Genomic DNA, 11,661 nt, shown 5'->3' on the forward strand with positions numbered 1-11,661 from the left:
CCCTGCTCGCTGCGCCATTTGTCGTGCAGGGAGGCCTGCGGGGTCTCTGGTCCCGCTCCCCATACAAGAACGCAGGATATAGTGAGGCCAAAAAGGAACACCCACAGAGCCATAGGTAGGGGAGTCATACCACTATATTCTCTCTGGCGGCACTATACTCTCACTGGAGGCTGGATCCACACTTGCCAGCCCAGCCGCCATCTTCTTGCTAGCCCCCATTCTTCTCTTTTTCTGTTAGCGTAGCCACAGCAGTTATATTAGTGGCCAATGGCTCACTGGTTACAGCTGACGGCCAACTAGCCACAGCTGATGGCCATGCAATCACAATTGATGGCCATTTACTACCTGAGCCAGCACCTGTCTATGTGAGGCCGAGAGCCTGGAAACTGCTTTCTGGGGCTCTGTCCCCACACTGGTATTATGAGCCTTGTGCTCCCCCAAGTTGAGGCAGTCAGTTGCCAGTTGTCGGTCAACCACTCACACAGCCGCTCACGATGGTTGCCAGCCACTCACGCTGGCCACCGGCCACTCATGGCAGCATACGGCAGCACACAGCAGCTCACGCTGTCTGCTGGCCACTCACACTGGCCACCGGCCGCTCATGGCGGCACACGGCGGCACGCAGCAGCCCCCGGCAGCTCATGCCAACCTCTGGCTGCTCACAGCAGCCGAGCTCCAGGGAGAGCTGTTGTTCACAATCTTAGCTGTAGAGGGCGCAGCTCACTGGCCCTTGTGGGCATTGAACCCACGGCCTTCGGTGTTAGGAGCCCGGCGCTGGCCCCTCATTCTTTTTTTATAGTTACTACATATTATTCCATTGACTGGATGTACCATACGTTATTTAACCAGTTCCACTTTGATGGAAATTTGAGTTAAATTCTCATGTGTGCACGCACGCGCGCTTACATATGTGTTATTTACCCCAAAAATAGTAAGGCTCTTGAGACCAAAGGCCTTGTTTTTCTTATATCCTCAGCACCTAACAATGCCTAGCACATAATTTATTCTCAGTAAATAGTGTATTGAAAGCATACAGCACTTCTACACTTTTCCCATGGGTTATGTTATTCACATCCATACCCATTGCTACTCTGAAATCTCTATTTTTAGCCTAGGCTACTTTGAGGGACCCATACCCAACTACCCCATCTCTTCCTCAGCCCAATGCATCTCACTGCCTCCTCCACATTTCCACTTGGATGTCCCATGTAGGTCTATGAGTCAGCATTTCCAGAACTGAACTCCTCACTCCTAACCTCAACCTGCCCCTCCTAGGCTCCAACCTCTAAGCTCATCCAAATAGCATCAAGTCCCGTCCATGTCCCATATGTGTGACAAGCTTTCTTAAGTGAGTTGTATGCATGGATCAATAAGTCACAATCCCTGTCATTCCCTCCCCGCCCAGCCTCACATACAGCCCCAGTTTAGGCTTCCTCCCGTCCATCCTCCAGCCGGACAGCAAGTTACTAGAGGACTCTTAAAACAGCTGTGATCATGTCATTCTCTTAACTAACAAGTCTGTGAGATCTATCCCCTCCACCCCCAAACCTGTTCTAAATGTCTTTTATATAACTGTTTCCTTCCCCTTCATTTTGTATAGGCTCTAGCTATTGCTATGTAACAAAACAATCCAAAATGTAGTGATTCTTTAGGTTAGCAGGGTTCAGTTGGATAGTTCTCACTGGGTGCCTCTGTATGATTGCCATTAGCTTTTAGTTGAATCTGCAGTTATTTGAAGTTTAACACGGCTGGACATACCAAATGGCTCAGATACATGGCTGGCAATTCATGCTAGCTGCCTACTGGGGGATCAGCTGGGGCTGGTAAGAATACATATGCATGGTTTGGACTTCTCACAGCATGGAGGCTGGTTTCTGAGGAAGAACTTCTACTGCCTGAACATTTCAAGAATTCTGGGCAAAAGCTGTAAGGCTTCTTGTGATCTAGCAGTGGAAATCACAGGTTATTACTTATGCGACATTCTATTGGTCAAACAAATCAGTAAGGCCAACCCAAATTCAAAAGGAAGGGAAGTAGATTCCACATCTTGAAGGAGGAGCAGAGAATTTACTGCCATCTTTAATTTACTATAGTCCACCTTCTGGACATAAATATTTATGTTTCTCTCATGTGCAAAATATACTCACCTCCTCCCAACGACGCTAAAAGTCTCATCTCAGTAAATCATTGAGTCATAATGGATCTTGTCATATAAATCAGGTCCAGAGGCAGATGAGGCTCCTCAGCTATGATTCCTCAAGAACAGCTTCTTGAGTACTGTTCCTCTTGATCTGAAGATCTGTGAGCTACAGACATGTTATCTGCTCTCCACAGACTCAACAAACAGAATTGACAAACATAAGATAACCGGAGCAGACACTTCTGTTCAAAAAGGGGAAAAACAGGAGTGACATAGTTACCACTGGGTCATAGCAATTCTGAAATCCAGTTAGGCACAGTTGGCAGTTCTTTGATGAGGGTCCAGTCCTGCTTCCTGGGAATGATTCTTTGCAGCTGTTGCCTCCACCTTCTTGGTTCATGGGTTTCTTCTGAGTCCTCCTTTCTTTTCCATAAGAAATAGTGTACATTTACATCTAAATAGTCATCTCAGTCTGCTTCTTGGAAGACTGAGCATTCACAAGTCTATTTTTCTCTTTTTATTTTTGTGCTCTGCTTTTTCTTGTGTTCTCTGGTTGCTATTTTATCTTTAAACAGCATTTTGAATGGCTGTAGAATAGGGTCGAATTATCATAATTCTTGGCCTTTGAGACTATTTCCAATTTCCATTTCCCTGAATACTATGTAATTGGTACTCATTGAGCACATACTGTGTTCCAGCACTGTTCTAGAAATCAGGAATAGTAATGAATGAAACAGACAAAAATCCCTGCCCTTATGGAACTGCAATTCTAGTGAGAGAGATGGACAATAAGCAAACAACTAAGCAATATAAAGAAACTAAGGAAGGGAGATAGCAGTGGGATGTTTTGTATCCAGTGGTGATAGAAGGGGGAACTTCACTTGTCTCATTAGGGAGACCACCTCAGGGATGATGTAGATGCCTGATCACTGCACCGTACACCTGAAGCTGAAGCTGAATAATAATGAATGTCAACTACAATTTTATATAGATAGATAGATAGATAGATAGATAGATAGATAGATAGATATGTATATACATATCTATATGTAGATACATATATCTATATATAGTTACAAGAAGCAGAGTACAGCATTAGGAATTGAGACAGTGGAAATGTAATGGCTGCATGCGATGTCAGAGGGGTAGTAGATGGAGGAGGGGGATTATCACTGTGTGAGGGATATAAATGATAAATGTCTATTACATTGTTTTGTACACCTGAAACTAATAAAAAAGAGTTTAAAAAGTTGAAAGACATAAAAATAAATAAATAAGGGAGACCATTCTTTCTCACTGAGATGACATTTAAGTCAAGACCTGAGGAAAGTGAGGGAATGGCCATACAGATACCTGAAGGAAGAACCTTCCAGATAGAAAGAAATACAACTGCAAAATTCTGAGTTAGATGTGTGTGTTCTCTTTTCTTAAACTAGTATAGTTTGAACACACTGATCAGAGGGGACATTATAAGGAGATGACGTCAAAATACTATTTGGGGTCAGGTGGGGTAGAACCTTTTGCTTGTATGAAGTGTGATCAAAAGATATAGTGAATGTTTAAATATTAAAAAAATTATTATAGTAGAGGACACATTGCCAGTAATCCCCCTCAAAATACTCCCCCTCGCTTAGAACACACTTATCCAATCCTTCTTACCACTTTCTGAAGCAGTTCTGGAAGTCCTCTTTTGTGAATGTCTAGTTCATCCTCCATCATGACCATGCTCTGTGTCACAAATCACTTCTGGTACGGCAATTTCTGTCAAACAAAAACATTACAATGTGTCCTCATCCACCTTATTCACCAGATCTGGCACCATGCAACTTCTGGCTCCTTCCCAAAGTCAAAATGACCATGAAAGGAAAACATTTTGAATCAATTCAGGACATGAAGGCAGCCATGACAACGTAACTAAAGACACTCCTGAAAGAGGACTTCCAGAACTGCTTCAGAAAGTGGCATGAATGATGGGATAAGTGTGTTCAAAGTGAGGGAGGGAGAGTATTTTGAGGGGGTGTTAATGACAATATGTCTTTTACTGTAATAACTTTTTTAAAAACTTAAACATTCACCGTATTGTTTGATCACACCTCAGAAAGCCTTTAGTTTTTGCTCTGACCTATGGGAAGAATTTGATTAGAAGAATGACATGGTTTGACATTTTTATAGAATTACTCTGGCAGCTACGGTACATTTAGAATTGGTAGAAGATGAGGTGGGAGCAGGAAACCAAGGTTGTTGGAATAATCCAGCTAAGAAATGTTGGAGGTTCAGACAAGGTGGTGGCAGAGATAGGAACAAGTCACATTCTGATTATCTTTTGGAGGCTTGGATGAAGCGTACAAAAGATAGAAAGGGGACTTGAATTAGTTTCCTAGGACTGCTGAAACAAATCATCACAAGCTTTGTGGCTTAAAACAACAGAAATGTATTTTTTCAAATACACTTCAAATATTAAAGTCCAAAATCTAAGTGTCCCCCTGCCTTTTTTATTGCCTCTTTCAGCTTCTGGTGGCTGTTGGCATTCTTTGGCTTGTGGCTACTCATTCCAGTCTCTGACTCCATGTTCACATGGACTTCTCTTTGTATTTGTATTCTGTGTGTCTCTTATAAGGACACTTGTCTCTGAATTTAGGGCCCACCTGGATAATCCAGGATGATCTCATCTCAGTAGCTTTAATTGTATCTGCAAATACGCTTTTTTCAAATCAGGTTACATTCACAGGTTACATCCAGGATGTGGACATATCTCTTGGGGGGTCAGTATTCAACAGGAGTCAAGAATGATTACAAAGTTTTGGACTGAGCAACTGAAGGCATGAAGTTTGCATGAACTAAGATAGGAAAAGACTATGAGAAGAACGTATTGTTGAAGATGAAGTTCTGAGTTGATCTTAATGTGTTCACACGGGGTAGGGTGCCCCACCCTCCTAAAAGCTCTTGTAAACGAAAGTCCAGAGATACCTTTTTGAAAAGAAATTTAAAGAGGGTTTACTCAGATAGTAATTTGCAAACCAGGAAAAGTAGCCCTCGCTATGAACAGAGAATACGTTCCAAAATGGAAGAGATAGGACAGGGTTAATAAGGGCAACAGTTGCAAGGAGCTGTTGATCAAAGAGATAGGTTATTAGGGGAAACCAGGCCATAAACTTACATCATTTGTTTTCTGATTGGGAGGGCAACTGGATGTTCAATGATTGGCTGACTCAGCAATCAAGTAAGTGGGGTTGTGAGGTAAGAACAATGGATAGTATATGACTAAGCATTTTATCAACGTCCTAGTTTCAGCCCAGGCCGTTAAACAAAAAGGCTGTCTTTGATCACACAATCATAGTACAAGGAGTATTATTCAACAACAATGTAAGGAGTGCAATTTATTAAACAGTATAATCAGTGCAGGGGGGCGTCTGGCTCTGCAGGCCGTTCTGGAGGCAAAAAGGGCAAAGTTGTGCTCTGTAAGCAGCTCAAACTATAAAAATCCAAATATTGGGCCAAGAATTATGAAATTAAATTTCTTATAAGTCCTCATTTCCCCCTTTTTATCAGACCTCACAGAATGCGATGGTGCTGATGAATCCAGTGATTAATCCAGTTTCTCTGTTCTTGAGTCCCATTGTTGTTGCCAGAGTGGTATAGCTCCCTGCTCTGGGTCCCTCTTGTCCCATGGAGGAGGGAAATGATTCCAAAGTTTCATGAGTTTTAGCCCCAGTGGCCAAAGTCTATAAAGGCTGGATGACTAGGATGTAAGAAGTTAGAGTGGCAGAACATGGCTTTAAGCAAAAGCAATAGTTAAAACATAAGAGACTATACACTTATTCAGGATTATAAAAGTTAAACAAATGTGATATCCTGATTAATCATTTCTAGTTCATGTGCTACCATGATTTTAGTCTCTGCAGTTGATTTCAAATAATAAGGAAAGTCGTAGACCACAAAATTAAATGCTATAAACAAGATCAGTAAATCTATTAATAACATGACAATAATTTGTAATATCAATCAGAATCAATTTCCTATTCTGGAAGGTAACCAGCTAAATAAGTCATGTACTGGGTCATATTTCTCTTTTTTGTCCCATATACATTTATGTAAAAATATAAATATATATGTATTTATATATAAACGTATTTATATATATAATATATATTATATATATGTATATAATATATATACAATGAGGGGACCAAGGAGGGCTGTGTTTGAAGTTAAACTTAGATTTAAACTTAGTTTTGGCAGGATTGACAAGAACAAGTTAGTAATAATCAGGGAGTGGAGATTTTTCCTCCCTTAATGACATTTATTTGAAAGGTAGTGTTTGAAGAGAGCAAGTCTGGGTAAACAATAGGATCAGGAACAGTATCAAAATTGGTGACGGGGGCAGCTGGATGGCTCACTTGGTTAGAGCGCAAGCTCTGAACAACAGGGAACCAACAGGGTTGCCAGTTCGATTCCCACATGGGCCAGTGAGCTGCACCCTTCACAACTAGATTGAAGACAACAAGCTGCTGCTGAGCTGCCAGAGGGGCGGCCAGATGGCTCAGTTGATTAGAATGCGAGCTCTCAACAACAAGGTTGCTGGTTCAATTCCCCCATGGGATAGTGGGCTGCGCCTCCTGCAACTAAAGATTGAAAACGGCGACTGGACTTGGAGTTGACCACGCCCTCCACAACTAGATTGAAGGACAATGACTTGGAGCTGATGGGCACTGGAGAAACACACTGTTCTTCAATATTCCCCAATAAAATAAAATAAATTACTTAAAAAAATTGGTGACAGGAACTACTAATATTGGTTCTCTATTGACTTAGAGATTTGGTGACATATCCAACAATCAAAGAGGTTGCCTCTTTTAGCTGTACTTTGGGAAAGCTTTATCAAGACATTATCTTTCTAAGCATAAATGATTATGAAAAGGGATAAGAAGAAAAGGATGCTTGATTTCGTTGTCATTGTAACAGTTGAAAGCATAAACAGTAAAAAAAGTGGGAAAAGCAGAGTAAACTTTTAACAATTAATGTAAGGGACAAAGAGGGGATCAGGAAGTATAGAGCTAATGGAGATTATAAAGAGTTTATGAATTTATACCAGGGGTAAAAAAACAGAGATCCCAGGCTACTTCCAGTAGATCTTGAGGGTCTGGGAGCTGTCAGCTAGATAAAAGAGGGTAAAAATAGTAAGGAATAGAGTAAAAGCAGAATTGCTAACGTTGGGCATTTCTGATAAAGGATTAGGCATTAGGTGTCAGTTTCTTTACTCTCGGGATTGTCTAAGACAAAGTTCTTGTCTTAGAGACAACTTTGTCAGGTGTAATCTGGTTTCGGAGATAGGTTTTGAGGTCCAATGTTTGCCTGGAGTCTGAGCCTTCTTTAAATGAGAAAGATGAATCTAAGGTCAATACCTTATAATTTGGCAGCACAAAGATTGGTTAAAAGTACCCCTGATAAGGTCCTTTCCAATGAGGTTGGAGGGAGTCTTTGAGTTGATATCTTTTCTCATAGACAAACTCTCCTGGTTATAAATGGAGAAGCTGGTCTTCATCTCTAGGAGTGCACTGTGAAAGGAATCTTGAACAAGGTTGGAGTTATTTTGCAAGGTACTAACTAACTAACGTTGACAATAATATAAAAGGTCTCCTTTTATAAGAGGTTGTGGATAAAGTCCTTCAGTCAAATGTATAGGTCTTCCTGTTATATTTCAAAATGAGAAAATTTATGTTTACCAAGTGGAGTGGAGCAAAGATGAAAAAGAACCAAAAGGTGACAGCTATGGGTCATGAGAGTCCAAATGCCATGCAAATCTTGGCCAGTTGAGTTTTAATTGTGATGTTTGTGCATCTACCAAACGGGAAGATTAGGGGTGGTGTGCACAATGCAAGTGTTGGTAAATAGGCCACATTTTGCAAATGACCTGGACAATCTGTGTCATGAAATGAGCTCCTTAATCACTGAATAGTTCTGGAGGGACTCAAGTTGGTATAATCTTTTCTAGCAAGATTTTAGCTTTGGTCATAGTTGTAGCCTGATGACAAGGGAACTTATACAGCAGTTTGTGTTTTCAAAAGGCCACTTTCTTTTTTTTTTTTTAACTTTAGTCTATGTGGGCAGTGTTTTGGTTAGTTACTGGCTGTTTACATTTCTCAGACATGATAAGAGTCACAACTTTCAGAGACAGAGAAAAACTAAGTATTTTAACATTTATATTATTTCATAAACATAAATATAATCAAAGGTTCAGTATTATTTATTTGACAATGTTTCCCATGTGACTTACACATACCCAATACTCCTAATTAATTTAATTTCCTCCTTTTATAAAGAGAGGAAACAAATATTTGAGGTATTTCAAGGGTCCTTCTGAAAAACACCAAAGTTCTTTAAAAAGGTTAAGAAAAAGACTATTTTTTGAATCTTCGGAAGCTCATCAAACATATCAGAAGTTCTAAAACATTTGATCAAGTAAGATAATAGGTCATTGTGGAACAATACTTAATTTATCCATATACATGGTGACAAACAAGCTTTTGTGGACAAATACAGAAAGTTAAATAGTTGTAAGCAAAATTTAGGTCTTTTAGTATTAAGATGACTCAGTTTACTTAACTAAAGACTTGATGATAAAGAGTACAGGAAATCATTTTATTAAAACATATCTTTGTTTTTCTTTTGTAATCTCTTATTAAAAGCATACTAATAGCACAGGAAATATCTCATTCTTTCAGCAGAGAAATAACATAACACTTTAGCTTTGCATAAACACATCATTGATACTAAAGCTTAATTTTTTAGCCGTTATAATAATAATTTAAATTTAGCCAGCTTATGTATGAGGTAAAATTATCTTTCTTTCCATTCTGAAATAACCAGAACAAAATTATTTCCATTTCCCTTAATGAAAACATATCTCCATATTTTATACCTTTTTTTTAACTGAAAACATGTATCAATTTCTTTCATATTAATTAGAATTCTTAATCCATAGAAATCTTAATTTTTGTGACAACCAAAAGAAGCAATCAGCATTCTTTAGATTGGCAAATTTATTAATACATTTCATAACCTCTAGAAACATATGCTTTTTGGTAAATATATTTTACAATTTTTTAAAATCATGTATTTTCTTAATAGAGTATAAGGCATTTTTTACTAATAGACCCAAACATCTTTAGTTTTTCTGTATTAAAAAGCCCAAAGTAGGTAAAATTAGATTCACTTAACAATTAATGTTTCAGTATTTCTTCTTACTTGGAAATAGATCTAGATATTCAATCATTTTTATCTTTTAATTTATTAATTCCCCAAAAAATATGTTTACATTACTCATAAAAATTTTATGAGACATTAAACAGAGCCAATTGTTATAACTATCTTCCTGTTGACAAACCCTATAACAGAAATAACATGAACTTTTTTTCATAAACCTAGATAAAAATGAAATATTATATTAGATGTTAATAAATTTAAAGACATGTCTGTTTTCATTAAACTAAACTTAAATTAGTTTCAATATTAAATATAGTTTCAGGTAGTGTGATCCTGAAAAGTATTTGGGTTATTTTCTGTTATGCTTCTTAATCTACGTAAGTGCTTAATTTCTTTTAAGCCATTTAAACAGAGCTCTTATATAAACTAATTTTAGTAATTTCCTCAGAGGTAGATATGAGTATACATACACATATATGAAGTCTGACAATTAAGTTTGCGAACTCATCCTAGAAAAAGTGCTACATACCTCATTGCTGAATATCACTACGGTCACCTTCGAAGTACTCCCCTTGGGGAGCTATGTACCGATGCCAGTGCCTAGTCCACCCTTCAAAGCAATTTTGGAACTCCTTTTTCTGGAATGGCCATTAGAGCTGTCATTGTATTACCCTTGATGTCCTGAATATCATCAAAATATCTTCCTTTTAATGTTTCCTTTATCTTTGGGTAAAGAAAGAAATCATTGAGGGCTAGATCAGGTGAGTAGGGAGGGTGTTCCAATACAGTTATTTGTTTACTGGCTGAAAACTTCCTCACAGATAGTGCTGTGTGAGCTGGTACATTGTCGTGATGCAAGAGCCATGAATTGTTGGCAAAAAGTTCAGGTTGTCTAACTTTCACATGCAGACTTTTCGCCACTTCCAAATAGTAAACTTGGTTAACTGTCTGGTTGGTACAAATTAGTAATGAATAATGCCTCTGATATCAAAAAAGTTAGCAACATCATTGCAACAAGTTTGCAAATTTAATTGTCAGACCTCGTATAGACAGAGACATGCAGAGACCTGATAGTTCAGTCTAAAAAATTTAGCAATGAGACAGGTTTATAAGGCTAAAGAGAAAAAGCCATTAATTTATAACAGTTGGAATAAGTTAAGTTTATTCATCAGGTGGCTAAGGCTTTAAGATTTTCATCTCTCTTTGATAAACAAGTTTTAAGGAGACTGGGCAGGGCAGGGGTCTGCTTGGGAAAGGAGGCTTTCAGCGACTTGTATTTTTAAAAAGAGCTTTCTTTTCCATTTTTTTCTGTTTTCTTTGGGGTTAGTTCAGGCAGCTGAGGGCTGTGTTTACATTTTTGGTTATCTACTTCTACTTCCTATTAGACTTTTACTTAAAATTTCTAAACATAGAGAATAGTCATCTATCAGGGAAACTCCTGTAGATCGGACGATAGGGAGGGATATGTGACAGCAACTGAAGGAGCGTCTGACGGGCTTTGAAGAGAAGAAGGTGTAAGGAATTTTGAGAGTAAGGGAGGGATGTCACTTACACATGCCTTATCTTCTAATTTCTGGAGGTATTTATTAAGTTTAGAATTATTTTCTTGGAGGGAGGCAATGGTTTTCTTCTGGTTTTGAGGCCTCAAAATACCAATTAAAGAAAGCCTCTCATTTTCTTTGTTGGTTTTGAAAACCTTGGCACTTGAATTGAGATCTCAAATAAGCTAATTTGGAAATTTCAAAGGTACCCCATTTTGGCCAAAAAATGTTTAAAATTGTCCCGTGTAATTCTTGTTCAGAGATGAAACCAATTTCAACTATCAGGACCACAAGTTTTTTTTAACATAAATCTTGTAGGGTTGCTGGATGGCGGCTAGCCAGCAGAGGTCATTTTAGAACTAGAATTATTTACTATGTGAAGGCGTCCCTAGCAGCATAACTTGAGAAGATTTTTATCTAATATTTTACAGGTAACTCAGACTCTTGTGACCCCTATGGAGGCGCCTCGTCCCTCCATGAAAAGCCTTATAGAGGGGTCCTTCCCGTAAGAATACAACTGTCAGAATAAAACCCTCAGATCTCAACCAAAAGCATGGGGGATGGAGGATTTGAGAGGACTCAACCATGCATGCTTCCCCACAGTGGGGGAAGGCAACTTGAGCTCAAAGGGCTTTGAAGGCATGCCTAATGTAGTGAGTTCCACAACAAAGGGAGATTAGGGAGCTGCTTCAAATCCCATCTTCATCACCATTCATGTAAACAAAGTCCAGAGATACCTTTTTCAAAATAAATTTAGTTTATTCAGATAATGACTTG

Source organism: Rhinolophus sinicus, linkage group LG09 (assembly GCF_036562045.2).
Source record: "Rhinolophus sinicus isolate RSC01 linkage group LG09, ASM3656204v1, whole genome shotgun sequence".
Lineage (NCBI taxonomy): Eukaryota > Metazoa > Chordata > Mammalia > Chiroptera > Rhinolophidae > Rhinolophus > Rhinolophus sinicus.